The sequence below is a fragment of the Podarcis liolepis genome (genome assembly GCF_965112155.1).
Source record: "Podarcis liolepis genome assembly, chromosome: 15".
NCBI lineage: Eukaryota > Metazoa > Chordata > Lepidosauria > Squamata > Lacertidae > Podarcis > Podarcis liolepis.
Window position 1 is genome coordinate 18,688,308 of NC_139566.1, and position 19,304 is coordinate 18,707,611.

At 46.2% G+C, this 19,304-nt stretch overlaps 1 long non-coding RNA gene across 3 annotated transcripts in view; it reads right to left on the reverse strand.

The window, feature by feature from the left end:
* Positions 1-1,427: 1,427 nt before the first annotated feature.
* LOC310694808 overlaps positions 1,428-19,304 on the reverse strand; it is a 56,722-nt gene continuing 38,845 nt past the window's right edge. For all 3 annotated transcript variants that reach the window (XR_014519819.1, XR_014519820.1, XR_014519821.1), the window contains exon 4: positions 1,428-1,728. This is a non-coding gene — a long non-coding RNA (uncharacterized lncRNA). The remainder of the gene's footprint in view (positions 1,729-19,304) is intronic.

The window sequence follows — 19,304 nt, forward strand, 5'->3', positions numbered from 1 at the left end:
GAACGAATTCCTATGCCCCACAAATAACCCAGAGATGCATTTTAAATAAAAGCACACATTCTACTCATGTGAAAACACGCTGATTCCCGGACTGTCCGCAGGCTGGATTTAGAAAGCGATTGGGCCAGATCTGACCCCTGGGCCTTAGTTTGCCTACTCATGGTTTGGATAAACCCTTATGGCAATTTATGCTGGCATAGGAGTCTTCCTTATATACAAATCTAGACCTTTTTGCTGAGGTCTCAGAGATAGAAGACAGAAGATAAGAGTGGTGGGGATGGTTGGATAAATGGGGTTTTGCAGATATCCAGTAAATAGGCTAAATTTGATTGAGACTAGCTCAATGGACTTTAAGAGAAACAGAGGGCAAAGGCGTTATGTGGCAAGTCAATTCTCTGTCAGTGTTTTGACAGGGTGTGGGGGTGTGGAGTTGCAGGAAACTGAGGCAAGAGCGAGGCAATGTTGGGAGTCGCATCCCTTATGTAAGAAAGTCACACCCCTTATGTAACCCAGGGGTCACTGTGCTTTGCAGGAGCACCGTGTGATATAGGAATTGGTCACCTCCCCTTTGGAACTCCCTCCCACTAGACATTTAGACAGGCAGCGGCTCTGTATGCCTTTTCAATGTTAGGAAGACAGGAAGCTGTCTCATACCGAGTCAGACTATTGGTCTAGCTTGCTCCGTATTGTCTTCACCGCAGGAGTATTTCCCAGCCCTACCAGGAGATGCCTTTGAGGACTGAACTAGGGACCGAAGCAGATGCGCTGCCACTGAGCCACAGGTCTTCCTCTTTCAACAATCCCTTTAAGTGTCTTTATTCCGCATCTGTGCTGAAATCATTTTAAACTGTGCTTATATGCAGAGTTGTTTCTAAAGACTTGTACAGCACTAACTTGCTGCCTGATTGAGGTTGAAAAACCATGTGTGCTGCCTTGAGCTCCTAGAGGATAGGTGGACTATAAATGCAAATGAGTCAATAAATAAAGTTGAATTTTAGTACATTTCCTTTTCAAAAACCAAGGGAAATACAGTAAGAAAAAGCTGCTGCTTTCAGACTGGAGTTAAGGCTATCTCTGCAAAGCTGATAAAATTAGAAGCTAAGGCTGATGCTTAAACTACCAGAGGTGCCCCATGATTAGTTATGGATGTGGTACAATGTCACATATTGGGCTTTCATGTAACTTGTGCTCCATGTGCCCCCACTGACCCCACTTCCTTGGTCTTTCAGGCCTTAATCTGGATAGAGAGGATGGGGTGCTTGGCTGAGACCAGGACGCCCTCACACAAACACATTGTTTTGGTCTTCTATTTCCTCAGGAAACACCTGAGCCTTCCATATTTGCCCAAAGAACCCTCCTGTGAGCTGACTCCATCAACTTGCCAGCTTTGCCTTGTTCTTTCAGTAAAGTCATGACAAACATTTCCAGTCATTTGAGTTGCATTTATTATTCATATAAAAATAATTCGGTACATTCCCCCCTTTTAAACCACACACCCCGCCTACAACGAAGGCAAGGTCTACAAAAATAATGACACTCATAAGCCTCTTTGCTTCAATAGCGCTGCATTTCTGAAGTCGTCATAGTCCTGGTCCAATTAAAAAGGACAAAAAGAAACAGGCTTGGCCATCATGAAGCACATGCAAGAACATCACAGGAATCGTTTTCAGCAGTTGTGCTGCAAGAATCTGCTGCAGAATCGCTTTGGTCATTCTATACTGCATCTACCTGAGGGAGACAAGGAGGAAGGGGGGGAGGCAAGAGAAAGAGATTTAAAAACAAATTTATGTAACAGACTGTTCATTTCGGTTTGGTGCCCCTGCCACCAAATTCAAAGCCACCTCTAGGCCATACCACTTTTGTTTCAGATAACAACACTGAGGGAGGTTAAGCCCTTACTCCGCTCGTGTGTGTATCATGCTGGATGCAGCCAGTGGACCATTTATCGAAAAGGGTTGGGAGCTTCCAGGACTCTCAGTTTGGCACTTGTGACACGTCCAAGCCCCACACACCCTTTCCCCAGGCCACTAGTCTTGCTTCAAACTCTCCTTCAAAGTTTTCCCCTGTTCATTCATCTTCCTTCAAAGATTTTGCCTGTGAACTCTGATAATGCAACTTGCTAGTCTGGATGGGAGGACAGAGAGGGATGTGTGAGTGAGTTTAGAAGCTACCGTTACCAAGGTAACATTTCCGTGAGAACTTAGGGAGAGCCTGCTGGCTATCAGGCCAATGGCCCATTTAGTCCAGCATCCTGTTCTCACAATGGTCAACGAGATGTCTGTGGGAAACCTGCAAACAGGATTTGAGCACCAGAGCCCTCTCCCCTTCTATGGCTTCCCAAGAACTGGTATTCAAGAATCCATGGCAAGAATCAATTTTAGAATTTCTCCAAGTTAATATGGAATCCCAGGGGGGTAGGATGCAGACGAGAAGATACATATTGGAACAACGAAGTTAGATGAATGGGTGAAACCATTTCAGTCCTTGTATGAAGGCCTCCAGGCTTGAATCATAAGTATCTGGCAGGCCACAAATGATCCAGATGGTACTTTGATCCCATCTAGACTTTCCACAATTGCACACCTGTATCCCACACTAAAATCCTAGCCCAGCTGTAAACATCTACTATTGATATTTCTATCTAGAGGAAAGCAGAATGGCAAAGACTGACCTATGTCTTTGCCATCCTGGTGTCCTCCAGACGGTTTTAGACCACAACTCCCATCAGCCCAGCCAGCACGGCTTTAGGATGCAGGGTCTTATGGGAGCTGAAGTCCAAAACATCTGGAGGATGCTGAGGTGGCAAAGGGTATGGTCGGCAGTGACAGAACTGTGTCCTCTCAGGAGCAAATGCATTTGCACCTAACTAGCCACATCCTAGCCTTATTTATTACTTTTTTCAAATTAAATGACATTATTTTCTTATTTAAAAAACAAACAAACAGGGGAGAACACACACACACACGTCCCATGCCTCCCTTATAAAATTGCCAAGGTTTTTACCAAAAGGCACACGGAGTTGGAAGCAGGTGGTACAAACCAGTCGAGATCCCCAAAGCAGAAGCATGTGGTCAGATTAAAAAGCTCAATCCCCCCACCCAGCCTTTGATGGAGGGCAAATCCGAACAATTATAATGAAGGGGCTTATTTCTCAGACTCTTTCTGGCTGCAGTCATTGGAACGAGCAACACTTAATAATTCCCTTTCATGGACAACCTGCATATAATTGTGATGTCTTGTTTCTCTATCAGCTGGTGATGAGCCTGTCTTTACGGGGAGGGAAGTGCCTGCAAAGTGGGGTGGCCACCGAGATACTGTTGGGCTAAAACTGCCTCTGTTCCTGCCCACAGACAAAGCTGGTTGGGGCTGGAGGGTGTAAGGAGTTCAAGAGCAGCTGGAGGACCATAGATTCTCCACCTCTGTAGGTTTGCAAAGGCACAGCAGGAAAGGAAGTGTCCACAGAGGCATGTTCCTGTTGGTTGAGGTCATATTCTGCCCCCACTACATGGCAACGCTTTCCTTCCCAGGAGTTAAGGAGATGCTACTGATACAGGAAGAGTACACCAGGGTTCCTCAAGGTTTCTAAACTTGCCTTTGGTTTCCAGGACAAAGAGCAGGTTTTGCCCACTTTTGCCCAGTTCTCCCAGATTGCAGTCTTGGTCCCTCACTACTGAATGGGGAGCCATCAACCACTGGGCAAAATCCTACCTTCATCAGAACAGGACATATGAATTGAAATCCTTCTTCACACAGCATATAATTTAAACTATGGAACTTGCTCCCACGGGAAGCAGTGGTGGCCATCAACTTGGCTGGCTTTAAAAGAGGATTAGACAAATTCATGCAGAAGAAGGGTGTCAGTGGCTGCTAGCCCTCTCGACCTAACCGACTTCACAGGATTGTTGTGAGGTTAAAATGGAGAAGGGGAAGAACTGTATAGGCCACCTTGAGCTCTTTGGGAAAAGGGTGGGGGTATGTGTATTAATTAAATGCTTGATGAACATGGTTCTGACCATTTTTCATGCGTGCCTGTCTCGACGCTTTAGATTAATGTGGACTTAATGTGGACTTTCTTAAAAAGTCACCACCAAAATTCATCAGCAGTGGAGATTCCTCCTAATACACACACACAAGTGCAAAGCAATTCCCCCAAATATAATGCATCTTTGTACGTTACAACAGGAGCAACTGAAGAGCAGGTAAACCCTTGAACCATCTTCCTGGTTGGCTTCTGCTGCTACTCTCCCTGAATTGGAAGGGACTTCAAGGGTCCTCTAGTCCAGCGGTTCTCAACCTGTGGGTCCCCAGATGTTGTTGGACTACAACTCCCATCATCACTGAGCTCTGGCCTTGCTAGCTAGGGGTGATGGGAGTTGTAGTTCAACAACATCTGGGGACCCACAGGTTGAGAAAGGCTGCTCTAGTCCAAGCCCCTGCAGATGCAGGAACCACAACTAACAAATCCCTGATAAAAGGCCACCCAACCTCTGTTGTAAAACCTCCAATTCCACTGAAAGGAGAGATGCCAGACAATCCCTGGAAGACCCACCCACCACCGATTTACAGCAGCTGGCCTTGACACTGGACTTCTGGGTTGTTTGGGGAGATGAGAAGGGGGAGATGGGTTAATGTGAATGGTCTGGGGGTTGATCCTTAGATGTTATGTTTCTCTGCTGGTAAGTAGGTGGGAGCATTGCTGTGTTTATTGTTGCTAATATTTTCTATTACTTTTTTGGGAGGGGGCTGGTATTTTGTTTCTGTTTTCCGAATACGTTGCATGCAATGTGATACTTCCCTTTTTATTGTTTTAGATCTTATGCACTGTAAATCACTTGGAGACCCTTGCGTGACAATAAACAAATAAGTTGAGTTAATAAACAAAACAACAAATTACCATACTTGGGATGGAGGGCTTCGTTGCAAAATTCATAGAAGTGCGAATTTGGGTGGGGGATGGCTGCATTTCTGGTTTTTATGCATTCGTTCAGAAAGTGCAAATTTTGTAGGATTGCCTTTGAATGTAAACTGAACTTAGTTTCTCCTCCCACCCCTGAGCAGAAGAGGGAGTCCCAAAGGGTGGAAGGAGGCAGGAGGAGCCCCAGCTGAAATCTTGCCCTTCTGGTTGCGGAAGAAAATCCATGATGTTCAACTGATCAGTCAAATGCCTATAATTCTTCATTCCAGTGTATCGTGTGGTATTAAATGCTAGGAATTGGGTGCATGGAGTCAAAATGAAAAAAGGAAACAATTCCCCAATCCTTTAAAACCCCAGCCTTTGCCAGGCGTTATCTGGAGAGGTGGCGAATCAGGCTGAGGAGGAGTGGATAGGGAGAAGGTCCCCACTGGCAACATTGCCATTTATACAACCAAGGTCTCAATGAGGCTTTCATAATAAACAGGCCTCGGTGAAAACAGCCCCAAGTGCTTGCAAGGGCTGCCATTATATTATCTCCTGCAGTTTGTACACAGTGGTCATTACAGATTCATTTGCTTTCCCAAGGCGGCAGGCGCAGAAGTCTCCCTCTCTTTGTCCCTTCTCCGTTTTCTCCCCACCTCGCAAGCCCTCCGTGCTAACCAACTCCCTCTCTCTCTCTCTCTCTCTCCCCCTTATTTATTTTTATATTAGCATCTTATTTACAGTTTGACAGAGTTAACAGTATCCCTTGCAAACCATTCTGTTGGCTTTAATCGGGGGAATAATAGGCGCTGTCTGGAGATGAATAGAGTTTAGGGGGCCAATTGTTCCGCAAAATGGAAGCAGTGGGGGTAATTTATTTATGTGGGCACATGTCGGGAGGAGAATAGGCCGGGGGGATCAGTATGCAGGCGAGGATACGGACGGAATTGAGGGGGGGAGGGGGGAAAACCCAGAAAACCCTGAGCAGAACAGCCAACAATCCACTCTTCACCCCTCCTCACCCACCCTTGAGAACCAAAGGCCTCCGGTGGCCATGAACTTGAGGGGAATCTAAATGTCCCATTCCCAGGCCCTCTGTACTTCTTGGGGCCACGATCAGTCCCGCCTGTGGGGATGTAGGCCTCAGGCTCCAGATGGGCCCACTGAAGGCCGTCCCCACCTCCCCGCATAGTGATAGACAACATGACATGTCCCTTAGCAACCGTACAGTAGCCAGGGCGCAGCAGGGGTCTGGGAAGAGAGGCAGAGCCCTCACGAAAATACAGGAGGGACCCAGACAATGGCGCAAACCCCTGTCATAAATTACACGGCAGCTACAACAGCCGAGCCATCTCCTCCAACATCTTGGGCAAAGATGTTCTGGCCATTCATGCACTAGTGGCATGGGTGTTTTTTACAGGAGAGCCTCAACGCTCTTTCCTCTTCACTTTCTCTCCCCTTCTCTTGTAATGCTAAAACCCAACGGGGACATCCAAATGAAGCTGGATGTGGGAAGGTTCAGGACCAAAAAAACCAGGAAGAGCTTCTACAGTTAATCTGTGGGATTCAGTGACACAGGATGTAGTTGTAAAGCAACTCAAGACAGCTTTACAAGGGGATTAGACAAATGGGTGGAGGGTGATTCTGCCAAGGGTTCTTTAGCTGTGATTTCTGCATTGCAGGGGGTTCGGCTAGATGACCCTTTGGATCCCTTCCAACTCTACAATTCTGAGTTTATCTATAAGGCTATCCATGGCTACTAGCCATGATGGCTGTGCACTACCTCCATGGCTACCTCCAGAGACAAGTTGTTGAGAATCACAAGTGGAGAGGGCGCTGCTGTTGCAATCAGGTCCTGCCTATGGGCTTGCCATGGACATCTGGTTGGCCAGTGTGGGAAGCTGGATGCTGGACTAGATGAGCCTTTGGGCCAGTAGCCAGGTCTTCCTATGTTCTCATTTCCCAGCCCCACGAGGACTTACAGAATGATGTCACATCGATTTGGTGGGCAGCGGAAGCCATGACACTTACACCACTTTGAAATCATCCCAAATATGCAATGCGGATGCAGCATTCCAAATCTTAGGGCTTATCCACACTTCCTCTTCTCCTGCTGCTTTCCCCCCAGGGAAAACTGCTCTTTAACGCACAGTTGGAACAAACAGCAATTCGCCTTTCCCCTCCATTGTCAGTTGTTCCGATCTATTGCTAAAGAGCAGGTTTTCCCTTGGAAAGGAAGGGGGCAAGAGGAAAACTGCTTGGACCCATGCTTCCTTGGCAACGCACAAGCAAAAGTGTAGATGAGCCCTTAGATGTGCTGTTTCAGTGGACACACAACTTTCCCATAACACCACCAAGCTGGATCTGCTCTAACAGAATGGAGCCAAAATCTTTTGCGTTACTTTTATGCCACATGCAATGGGACTTGTTCTGAAGGGAAGGGGGCCATAACTTTAGTGACCTAGTGTATGCTTCTCTTACAATTCCTAGCATCTCTTCAGCTCGCAGTGCCTGACTCAGTACAAGGCCCCGTGAACATATGCAGGGGTAGGGAAAGACAGAGAAAATTTGAAGTGGTAGACTAGGCTGGCACCAGTGCAAGCCAAGGTGCCATTTCCCCCGTACAAAATCCCTGCAAGTAGAGTACTAGCACACCAGGGAGAGAGAACCTAGCCTGCTTCCTGCTGAGCAGGTTTTCCTCTTACGGGAACACTGAAAACTATGCTCTTTCATACGTCAGTATGTGTAGACCAGGTCAAAGGCATCATCGTATGTCAGAACCCATAGTTCAGTGGGAAGTCCCAGGCTGTATCTCTGAAGTCTCCTGTCAGGGCCAGCCCAGGAAATTTTCCTGTTAGAGGCAAAGCAAAAAATGCTAGGCTGGGGCACCTCCATAAAGGAAGAATAGGCCGACAAGCGTAAGAGGCAGATCTGCTGCTCTCCCAACTGTGTGGAGCATGCTGTTCTGAGGAGAGCCAGTGTGGTGTAGTGGTTAAGAGCAGTGGACTCGTAATCTGGTGAAACAGGTTCGATTCCCCAGTCCTCCATATGCAGCTGCTGAGTGACCTTGGGCTAGTCACACTTCTTTGAAGTCTCTCAGCCCCACTCACCTCACAGAGTGTTTGTTGTGGGGGAGGAAGGGAAAGGAGAATGTTAGCCGCTTTGAGACTCCTTAGGGTAGTGATAAAGCGGGATATAAAATCCAAGCTCTTCTTCTTCTTCTTCTTCTTCTGAGGCCACTGCCTCACGAGTGGTCCGGCCCTGTCTCCAGTTAAAGTGACTGGGTAAGAGTTTTTTCCCCTCTCTCTCTCTCTTCCTCAAAGCAGCTGCCAACTGCCTGACTCAGAACATGTCAGCTTCATGGATCAGTCCACAGAGCACATGCTGAAGGCTTTCCAAGGTTCAATCCCCAGTGGATCAAGTTGGATGGTGGCTCTTTTTAAGAGTTCAGCCAGGCCTGCTATCAGCGAGGGGAAGCAATGCTAAACTAGCCAGTGGAGATTAGGAGCTTCATCAGTCATCCAGTGTAAAGAGAGGGATGGAATATGAGCCTTAGGGTCATTAGGCTGTAGCAACAAATATTAAGAGACACGCTTGGAACTGTCCAGCTTGCAAAGCCTCTCTGCAGTCTCCCAGAAGCCAAATAAATCTATGCAAAATAACAGAAAATAAAATTCACTCTCATAACGGCATTCTGCACACAGTTTGGCTCTCCGCCATGCCATATTTGGATCCTTCTTTGAGGACAAAATGCACACATATATTCACAGATCTCTAGCATAAAGTTCTTTTTAAAATAGGGTTAAGGACATAAGAAGAGCTTGCTGGATCAGGCCAATGGCCCATCTAGTCCAGCATCCTGTTCTCACAGTGGCTGCCCAGATGCCTGTGGCTGCCCTCTGCCCTCCTGCAGTTTCCAGCAAATGGGATTCGGAAGCACTGCTTCCTCTAACTGCAAAGTCAGAGCATAGCCTTCTTTTAAAGCTATCCAGTTTGCTGGCCATCACTCCCTCAAGTGGCTGAGAGTTCCATAGTTCAACTAAGTCCCGTGTGAAGAAGATGAATCTGCATTCAACTTGCTGGTGCCTTCCAGGTGTGCTGGACTACAGTTTCCATCATCCCCAGGTAAACGACTGCAGAACCATATAAATGATTAGACTGGACCATGGCAGAACCCACAGAGGCACATTGTGGCTCCAACTCCATAAGCTACATGAGGTCAAGTAAAGCAGTTGGCTGTTGTTGGGGAGGAAAATACAAGCGCAGCCAAGTTGTAGGAAAGGGAAATAAAATTCCACAGCCTCCCAGGAATACAATGATGCTCTATTCCATAGATCTCAGAGGCTAATCCTCTTCCTTATTAATTGGCATTTGGGCTAAGCTGATTTAAACCTCTTCACCCTGTTGGGAGACGTCCCCCCCCCCCCAGGCAAGAGTTTTCTTTCTTCACTCTCTCTCTCTCTGGCCCAAAAAACAACGCTGTCATCACCACGACACACAATGGCATCTTTGTATGAGGAGTTGGGGGGAGAAGGAATACTGAACCAACTCTGGAACAATTAAGAGTTTTGTGAATTAAGCAGGTCGTTGGCAATGGAACTGCTTTGGTGGGGCTTCGTTAATCAATGTGCCGTCTACACCGCAGCCCGGTCCTTTCACAATTCCTCCCCCCACCCCAGCCCCGCAATTCCCTTCACCCAGCAACCCTTTGGCCTCCACTCAGCTAACTAACCTTTTGCTCAGGTCAGCCTTTGACAAGCCTACCAGCACCACAGAGGGGGGGAAATACCTCTTGTTGGGAAGGGGGTCTGAGCGTGAGCACACACAGGGGGCTTGCTGAGGGAGTGAAGAAGAATACAGAAAGCAGGACTCACTTCATCGACTCTGCTATGGTAGGCCAACCCCATCAGGGTTGCCTCTGTGGGAGAGATGGGAAGCAGAGGGGTCCTTCCATCAGCTTTCTGAAAGCCCAGCTCCATCAGGCACTTCCTAGACCAGCTGGTCATTTCTGGAACAGCCATTTAGAAATGGATGCCCAAGTTGTGATTCTGATCTTCCTCTTCCCTCCTTGTCCCTTTTCCCTTGTGTGTCATGTCTTTTAATTGTAGGGATGGTCTTGTTTTGTTCGTATGTAAAAAGCTGTGGGAGCCTTTTTGGCTGAAGAGTGAGCTGCAAATGCTCCGACTAAAATAAATATCTCTCTTGTGTGAAGGTGCTATGGACACAAATGGACCCAGATGTCTCCTGAAGCTGCTCCAGAAGGTCCCATCAGAGGTCCTTCTTTCCTGCTCATGCCCTGCACTGACTGGCAGCAGCTCTCCATGATTTCAGGCAGGAACCTCTCACAGCCCTACCTGGAGATTCCAGGGACTGAATTTGGGGACTTCTGCATTCAAGGCAGATGCTCTGCCACTGAGCTAAGCCTCCCCCCCCACCTCCCTGTTTCAGAACATTTGGAAGGGCATAGTTATTTTATTTGATAAAGAGAAATGGATTTTAAAAAATAAAGAACAAATTGATAGCCTTCCTTCTCTCCCTCCCTCCCCCCCTCTCTCTCTGTGTGTGTTAGGGATGGGCAAATCTGTCACTGCTGGTTTCTTTCAGTTCCCCATTTTGCCATTCTTAAATTCAGTTCTCAGTTCCACATCTGCTTGATATATATGTGTGTGTGCCTCCATCCTGGCTGGTGGGGGCTTATTTTGAATAGATTTGCATAGGACTGGCAATTCAAGTCTGAGTAAGCTATAATGAAAAGTGAAGCAGGTGATCTTTATTCCAGATTAGTTAATCCAGAATTCTTCTGCTCCTGGCTCGTGGCCTTCAACTAGATAATCCTGGAGAGAATGAACCCCTCAAGAGAAAAAGGGTTGCCTAGCCCTGCTCCAGAAGATGCCACCATGGCCAACACAGTCTTCTGAGGAAAAGGGCATCACACCAGCACAGCTGAAGCAGTAAATAGCTTCCAGCCTAGATAATGTTTAGATTAAGGTCTCAGCTGCAACATTTCCCGTTCACCTGTAGTAATGGAGGAAGGCCTTCTAACAGCAAACACACTGAATGCTGGTGTGGTATAGTGGTTAGTGTGTCAGACCAGGCCTGAGAGACTAGGGTTCAAATCCCCACTCAGCCATGGAGCTCACTAAGTGACCTTGGGCCAGTCACCCCCTCTTAGCCTAACCTACCTCACAGGGTTGTTGTGGGGGTTAATTTAGGAGGGGGAGCACCATGTATGTCACCTTGATCTTGGAGAAAATGGAGGGATATGAAATGCATTAAATAAAATAGCATGTGAATAACTGAGAGATCTGACTTTCACTAAAGTGTCTAATGCTATAAAACCTGATCCAACAATGCTTCTTCCATGGTCTCTTTTGCTCTGCAGCTTGCTGTTTCATGAGTCAAGTTGTGAATGTGAAAAGGATCTAGGAGTCTTGGTTGACCACAAACTTGACATGAGCCAACAGTGTAATGCAGCAGCTAAAAAAGCCAATGCAATTCTAGGCTGCATCAATAGGAGTATAGCATCTAGATCAAGGGAAGTAATAGTGCCACTGTATTCTGCTCTGGTCAGACCTCCCCTGGAGTACTGTGTCCAGTTCTGGGCACCACAGTTCAAGAAGGACACTGACAAACTGGAACGTGTCCAGAGGAGGGCAACCAAAATGGTCAAAGGCCTGGAAACGATGCCTTATGAGGAACGGCTAAGGGAGCTGGGCATGTTTAGCCTGGAGAAGAGGAGGTTAAGGGGTGATATGATAGCCATGTTCAAATATATAAAAGGATGTCACATAGAGGAGGGAGAAAGGTTGTTTTCTGCTGCTCCAGAGAAGTGGACACGGAGCAATGGATCCAAACTACAAGAAAGAAAATTCCACCTAAACATTAGGAAGAACTTCCTGACAGTAAGAGCTGTTCGACAGTGGAATTTGCTGCCAGGGAGTGTGGTGGAGTCTCCTACTTTGGAGGTCTTTAAGCAGAGGCTTGACAACCATATGTCAGGAGTGCTCTGATGGTGTTTCCTGCTTGGCAGGGGGTTGGACTCGATGGCCCTTGTGGTCTCTTCCAACTCTATGATTCTATGATTCTATGAATTCTGTCTCCCTCAGAGAGACCCTGAGTGCTCCCGTGGTTCATCAGTCAGACTCACATTAGTGTGTGGAAAAAATCAACTAATGACAGAAGTTTTAGTTAACGACAGACATTTAGGTAATGACTGAAGTTAAGAGTCAGGCAACTCTTCTAGGGTAGCTTTGTAAGTGGCTGGTTCTTGCCTTTACTGTACTAGTCACAAGAGTTGAATGGAACCACCAGTTTACAGCTGCTGGGAAGAAAGAAGAGGAAGTCATGTTCATGACTTGTTTGTGGGCTTCCCAGATGGATCTGGCTGGCTACTGCCAGAACCAGAATGGCTGCAGAGATGCATCACTGACCTGATTCAACAGGACAGTTCTCAGGTGAATTGCTGAATTTGGAAGCTTATGGACATCCTAGGCTGGCTTGTTTCTTCACTTGATCTCAAGGAGTGATAGCTTCCCTGAAGTCCTAAACTTTTCAAAATTTTGCTGTTGTTTGGCTTTATGGTGGTCCATTGGTTTGTCATTGTCAGATTATATAGGTCAGGGGTTGGGGGGGGGAGAGAGAAAAAGAATAGAAGAGCTCTGGAGATAGTCAACCTCATCACCCAAAAGTCTTTCACATCAACCACATGATACATGGTGCTACTGTGTCATTAAAACTAGGAACAACATGCTGAGAAGGATGAAGACATAATTCCCTAAATAATTATGTAGGAAAATGAATTTTAGGAGGCACAACATCTCATTCTTGGAGCACTATGACAATGATGATAAGATGTGCTAATAATAATAATAAATAATGCATTTAAATAACTCAGAACAGACGCACTGAAATCAAGGACCATAACTACCTTAAGCCCATCCATTTTAGTCGGTCTGTTCTGAGTGGGACTTAGTTGCATAAGACCCAAAACTTTTTCAAGGGAGAAGAAATGTTACCACACCCATCACTAGAAATTTCATAGCCATTGCTTTTCAACCATTCCCCCTGTGTGAGTTAGGGGTGAAGGAGAGAGCACATGCCCTCTTCTACTCAGAAACTAATTGTTGTTTTTTGTCTGTAGGAAGACTCCATTATACCCCATAACAAAATACTGTTTTTCAGAAACACCTGGGGGAAAACCAGGGCTCATTGGTAGAACATCTACTTTGCCCGCTGAAGGTCCCAGAGTCAATCCCTAGCACCTCCAGGCAGATCCAAAGAGAGCCACTGCCAGTCAGTGTCAAGTTGTACTGAGGGATATGGACCAAAGGTCCATGAGGCAACTTCAAACGCTCCTCTGGTGAGCAACAACTGAGCACTACTTCCCCTAGAACTACTCTGCTTTTGAAAGAGGTGCAACGTACAGACTAACATCAAAAAAGAATATATATATATATATATATATATATATATATATATATATATATAAAGTGTATATATATATATATATATGTAGCAAATAGACAAGAATGCTCAGGTTAGTAGCTTGTGTCACTTTGCCTGGTAATCACACAATCGGATGTGCCTGTGTCATTTTGTGAAACCGTCCAGCCACAACAACCCACACCAAAATAATCTTCTTTTTAAAAGCAGATTGAGTTGGTGCATGTAGTGTTGCTCGTATGCGGGCCCACACTGGACATTTCATGAGGTAAGTTCTGAACTGTGCAAATCCACCAAAATCTGAGACACATCACCAGTCATGTTGCTCAAGACCTGTGTGAGGGATCCGCCATTTTATAGATGCCAGCTACCTAAAATGGTGGTTCGTTCGCTCTCTTTCTCTCTTTCTTTCCCTTTCTTTCTCTCTCACACAGTTTGTTGTCTCTCACCTCACACCCTCAGAAGGAACCAAAAGGAAGGGGGAAAGAGCTCAGGAGGAGATGAAGGATTGCAGGAAGTGGTTGGGGGAGACAGTAACAAATGCTAGGATACACACTGATCCTGACAGGCCTCTCTGTCTTCCACAAAGAGGCAGGGGGGAACTGGTTGTGTGTTAAATTCTTCACTGTTTGGGGGGGGGGAGCAAGCGAAGGGGGGTAACTGAAATCTTCCCTTTTGTCTTTGCTGAAATCCCTCTCCCCAGATCGCCCGCTTTGACTTTTCCCACAGAGGTAGCCAACAAACCGGGAATGCAAATGATGTTCATTATGCAAATGCATGCAAATCAGGTTTAACTATTAAAAGAAAAGGAGAAGAGATGGGCTTGGAATGCCTAATGAGAGGGGGGGTTAATGCCTTTGCTCTCCACCATGATCGTGGTGAAAGGAGCTTGTGTCTGCCTTTGGCGTGAGTTCTGCTGCTGCTGCTCTTGTGATGAATTATCTAATCCCCCCCAAATCCTGAGCAGACCATTCCCACCACCGCTTGCCTCTCACAAGGTACCCTCCCTTCCTCCTGCCACTCCCAATCTGGAACAGACTGGTCATTAGGAAGGCGCACCAGGCAGGCGGTAGCGCCTCTTTCTCTACCCCCCTCCCCACCGCAGTCTGCTTTGCCAAGGGAGACTCATGCGCAAGCGCATAGGTGGAACATGATAACGGACCCGGGCAGTGGCAAGGAAAACAAAATGATGGCCTGGGATTGGCTAGTTCTGTAATTAAAATGCGTCTGCAGAGAGAAAGAGAGAGAGAGAGAGACAAAGCAAAATTAAGCCTCGAATTCAAATGGTAGCCACAACCAAAAGAAGACAGGACGGCTTGGCGGTCAAACATTGACCGCGTCAGTTTAACCGTGAAAATCTGTACACAAACCAAACAATCGTGATGGGAGGCCTAATTGGTCCTGTCTAAACTAAGCTAGAGTCTCAGGGCCTCCAACATCTCTGCAGATGGAAATCAGGATCTGTTTGGAACACTCCAGTGTTCAGACCAGATTCCTTCCATCCTCGACGCCCCCAATTCTTTCTGTGCCTCCCTGCCTGATTTCATGGGTTCTGCAGTTGCTTGCCCGCCATTGATTTAAAACCCAAGATGTCAATGGTCCTCAAAAAAGCAGCCAAACGACTGTCACATGGAAGATGGAGAAAACTTGTTTTCAGAACCTGAAACCGATGGATTCCAGTGATAAAAAAGAGGCTCTGATTATATATTAGGAAGAACTTTCTGAGGGCAAGAGCTGTTTGACAGTGGAATGGATGACCTCAGAAAGTGGGGGAGTCTCCTTCACTGGAGGTTTTTCAGCAGAGGTTGGATGGACATCTGTCAGGGCTTCCTTAGCTGTGATTCTTTAACTGTGCAGGGACGGGTTGGACTTGTTGACCCATGGGATCCCTTTCCAACTCTACAATTCTATGATTCTACATAGAGCAAGACTATTTTGTTACCGTACTTCTCCTACATTTTTTCCCCTCCTCTTCGGGATCTGAGCCTGACAATCTTTTCGGAAGCAATATGATTTTTCTTTGGAATGATGAAGGGTCTGGCACGACAACCTCTAGGCTAATTCACAAGGCATCAGGGATAAGGTGGACCAGGAACCTAGCCATCTCTTGAGATGCCCTTGCTTTAGCCAACCTGCTTCCTCTTCCAGGTGTTTTGGACTACAACTCAACATCAGCACCAGGATCCAGCCTGACATGAACTAGTTGTTGCTGTAGATGGGAGGCATTGCCCATCCTCTCAAACACAAAAGGAATGCTTCTTGAGATGGCATTCAAGAATACAAATACAGTGGTACCTCTGGTTAAGTACTTAATTCGTTCCGGAGGTCCGTTCTTAACCTGAAACTGTTCTTAACCTGAAGCACCATTTTAGCTAATGGGGCCTCCCGCTGCCACCGGAGCATGATTTCTGTTCTCATCCTGAAGCATAGTTCTTAACCTGAGGTACTATTTCTGGGTTAGCGGAGTCTGTAACCTGAAGTGGATGTAACCTGAAGCATATGTAACCCGAGGTACCACTGTAGCTGCATTAAAAAACAACTCTAAAATCTGCTGCCCAGTTCTCTGCGGCCACCTTTTCATTTGATCAAAATCTTTTTAAACAGATTAGACAGTTTAGGGTGTGTTCACATGACAGCTTATTCCACACCCAGTGTGCTCCCACCACTGGTTTTCCCTTGGGGGCCCCTGGTTGGCCACTGTGAGAACAGAAGGCTGGATTAGACGGGCCCTTGGCTTGATCCAGCGGCCTCTTCTCATGTTCATATAAAGCACCCTGTTTATACCCTGTACATCTTGTGCAATTTCATCTTGGCTTTAGCCACCGCTCTTCATCTCAAGGCTGGCATCCACATTTGGTAGAGACAGGCAGCTGCCCAGGACCCATGGAGGGCTCAAGAGCCCGGCAGGATGAAGCCTTGGACGGAACGCCATCGCTAATCCGTTATCCCTGCCAGTCACCTGCTGGATTAAGGATTCCAGAAACGGCCTGAGCAGCACTGCCTGGATTAATGGTGCACTGGGTGGATTTAAAGACCGTGCAAGTGAATGAGTGATGTGCTCTTGCTGGGGAACTGGCGGCTGCTTCGCATTGCCACCTGGAGGGGATTTCAAGCCTCTTCCAATTGCGGGGATAGGGGGGGCATAGTCTCTCATCCTCCTCACCAGGAGGACAAAAATAACTAATAACCCATCCACAGTTCTTTACGTCAAATAAAGAATCCCCTTGAACAGAGGGTAGGGTGGCAAACATAGCCACAAATGTTTCTGCCCATAAGGAAAGGCAAGTATATCTTGTTCCCACTCCAGGATAATAAGAACGTAAGAAGAGCTTGCTGGATCAGGCCAAAGGGGACTCATCTAGTCCAGCATCCTGTTCTCACAGGGGCCAACCAGATGCCCCAATGGGAAACCCACAAGCAGGCCCTGAACCCTCTCCCCGTCTGTGACTTCTAGCAGCTAGCATTGCTACTTCCAGCCATGGAGGCAGAGCACAACCATCAAGAGGAGTAGCTGTTGATAGCACACTCCTCCATGAATTTGTCTGTATTTCCCAAGGCCTTGATAATAATAATAAAAAAATTAATAATGTATTATTTACACCCCACCCATCTGGCTGGGTTTCCCCAGCCACTGGGTGGCTTCCAACCGAATATTAAAAACAACACAGTGTCAGACATTAAAAACTTCCCTAAACAGTTGTCTTTTAAAAGTAAAATGGCTGTTTATTGCCTTGACATCTGCAGGGAGGGCATTCCACAGGGCAGGTGCCACTACTGAGAAGGCCCGCTGCCTGGTTCCCTGTAACCTCACTTCTTGCAGCGAGGGAACCGCCAGAAGGCCTTCGGCGCTGGACCTCAGTGTCTGGGCTGGATGATGGGGGTGGAGACGCTCCTTTAGGTATTAACAAATTGACAAATGAGTGCCCTCATTCTTGCAGGTTCCCAAGCTCCCTTGCTCTCTCTCTCCCCACTTCTGCTCTTTACATCATTTCTCCAGCCTCTTTAGGGGCACTGAGATGAAAACTGCAAGAGCCATATATCAGAATGGTGACCATCACTGCCTCCCTGTGGGACGAGCTTTTGAGTTTAACAATAGCCCTTTGCTGCAGGTTTACCTGAAGTGCTTGAAATTACAGCTGGTTCTTCCAATGTCCATTTTGCACCTAGCTATTGATGATTTGAATGTGAGTCCTGCCATGACAAAGAGATGTTCAGCAGGAAATTGGCAAAGGCAACCACCACCAAGTGGAAATGGTCGACTAGCGTTTTTTGGACCAACCTTTGTCAGTGGGCAAACCAAATTGCTTAAAAGCTGCTCCAAAATCCTACGACCAAAGGCTCATCTAGTCCAGCTTTCTAAGGGCAACAGTTGGTAGTATTACAAGGGGGGGGGGACTATGGCTGCTCCCATATTGTGGGGTTCCTTCTTTGTTATCCTTCTGTTGGCAGACCAGTGCCTTTTCATTCATGAAGGCCTTTGGAAACCAAGGGGCAAAAGATGCTGTCCACTGGGCTGCTGCCAGGGCAAACTCTCTTTTAATTGCTTGTTCTAAATGTGTTTTGATTTTTTAACTGTTTTTTCCAACTAGTTTCATTTTATTAATTTGTATATTTGTTTGCTTGCTTGTTCATTTAATGTATTTATATCCCACCTTTCTCCCAAGTTGGGATTCCTACATTTAAAAACGTCATTATAAAATACAAACAAACATGTCACCCTCTTATTCTGGGGGTAGTAAGCACAGCCACTGCAGCTAAGAGTCATTGGTAGCCTTATCCTCTAGGAATTTGTCTGAACCCCCTCTAAACTATTCCAAATTGGTGTCTCCCTCTACATCCAAAGGAAGCAAATTCCATAGTTTAACTATGTGCTGTGCTTAAAATGTTCTTTGTTTTGTCTACCCCGAATCTCCCAATATTCAGTTCATTGGGTGATCCTGCTGGATTACGATAATATGAGGAGGGATGAGAGAGAAAGTTAATTTGGTTCACATTTAAAGGCGAACCCACGTAATTCATGCTTTCCTAAATGATAAAGAGAAACAGAAAACAGCCATCCTTCGAAATTTGCACTTCTCTGAATTTTATATAGTGCAGTTCTCCAGTACAAAAACACACTTACTGGGGTAAGCTGTGCATAAAAATGCATATGTTGGTGTAAACAACACACATTATAACATATCATGCATTATATTGAGGGAAACGTCTTTACAAAACTGTGTGTGCACAGGGCAAAACTGCACACAAACTTGTGTCTCTTAGAAGAAATTCACACAAAAACGCTCATGAATTTTCAATATGACTTAAAAAAAAAAAATTCACAAACTGATGCGGAAATGTGAAGAGCTGAAATTCTGATTAGAAAACAGGGAAAACCCAAAATGGCAGATTCAAAGCCCCCCCCCCCACTATGAGAGATGGTGGGGAACATTTTTACACCCCACTGTCATGTGATTCACCTTTCTTCCCCCTAATCGAATAAGCTGCAGGTGTTGTCATCTTTCCTCATAGGAGTCACTCCATCCCCTTGATCAATTTGGTTGCCCTTTTCTGAACCTTTCCCAGCTCAGCAATACCAAAACTGTAGTCCAACTGGGGCTGCGCAACACAGACAACCATTGTCAGAAAGTAACAGTAAAGACCTAACTATTTGCAAGAGATGCCAGCATGCTACTCCTACAGAGGTGGTGGCTCAAATGGCTTTTTATTTTTATTTTTGTTTACTGCAATTTAAACTATTTGCAGCTTTTTCAACCTGCTCTTTTAATTGCAGTTGTCGGCTTTAAAACTGTTGCAACCCCCACCCTGAAATCTTAGGATGGAGCTCAAGCTAAAAGTATCCCCAATAAATTGCAATCCCTCTTTGAAATGTTTATTTCCCCCCTCCTGTTTTTGGCAACGACTTCTGCAAATAAGATTGTGCAGGTCTACGCAGCCAATCTGATGCCACATAGAAAGTTGGGTC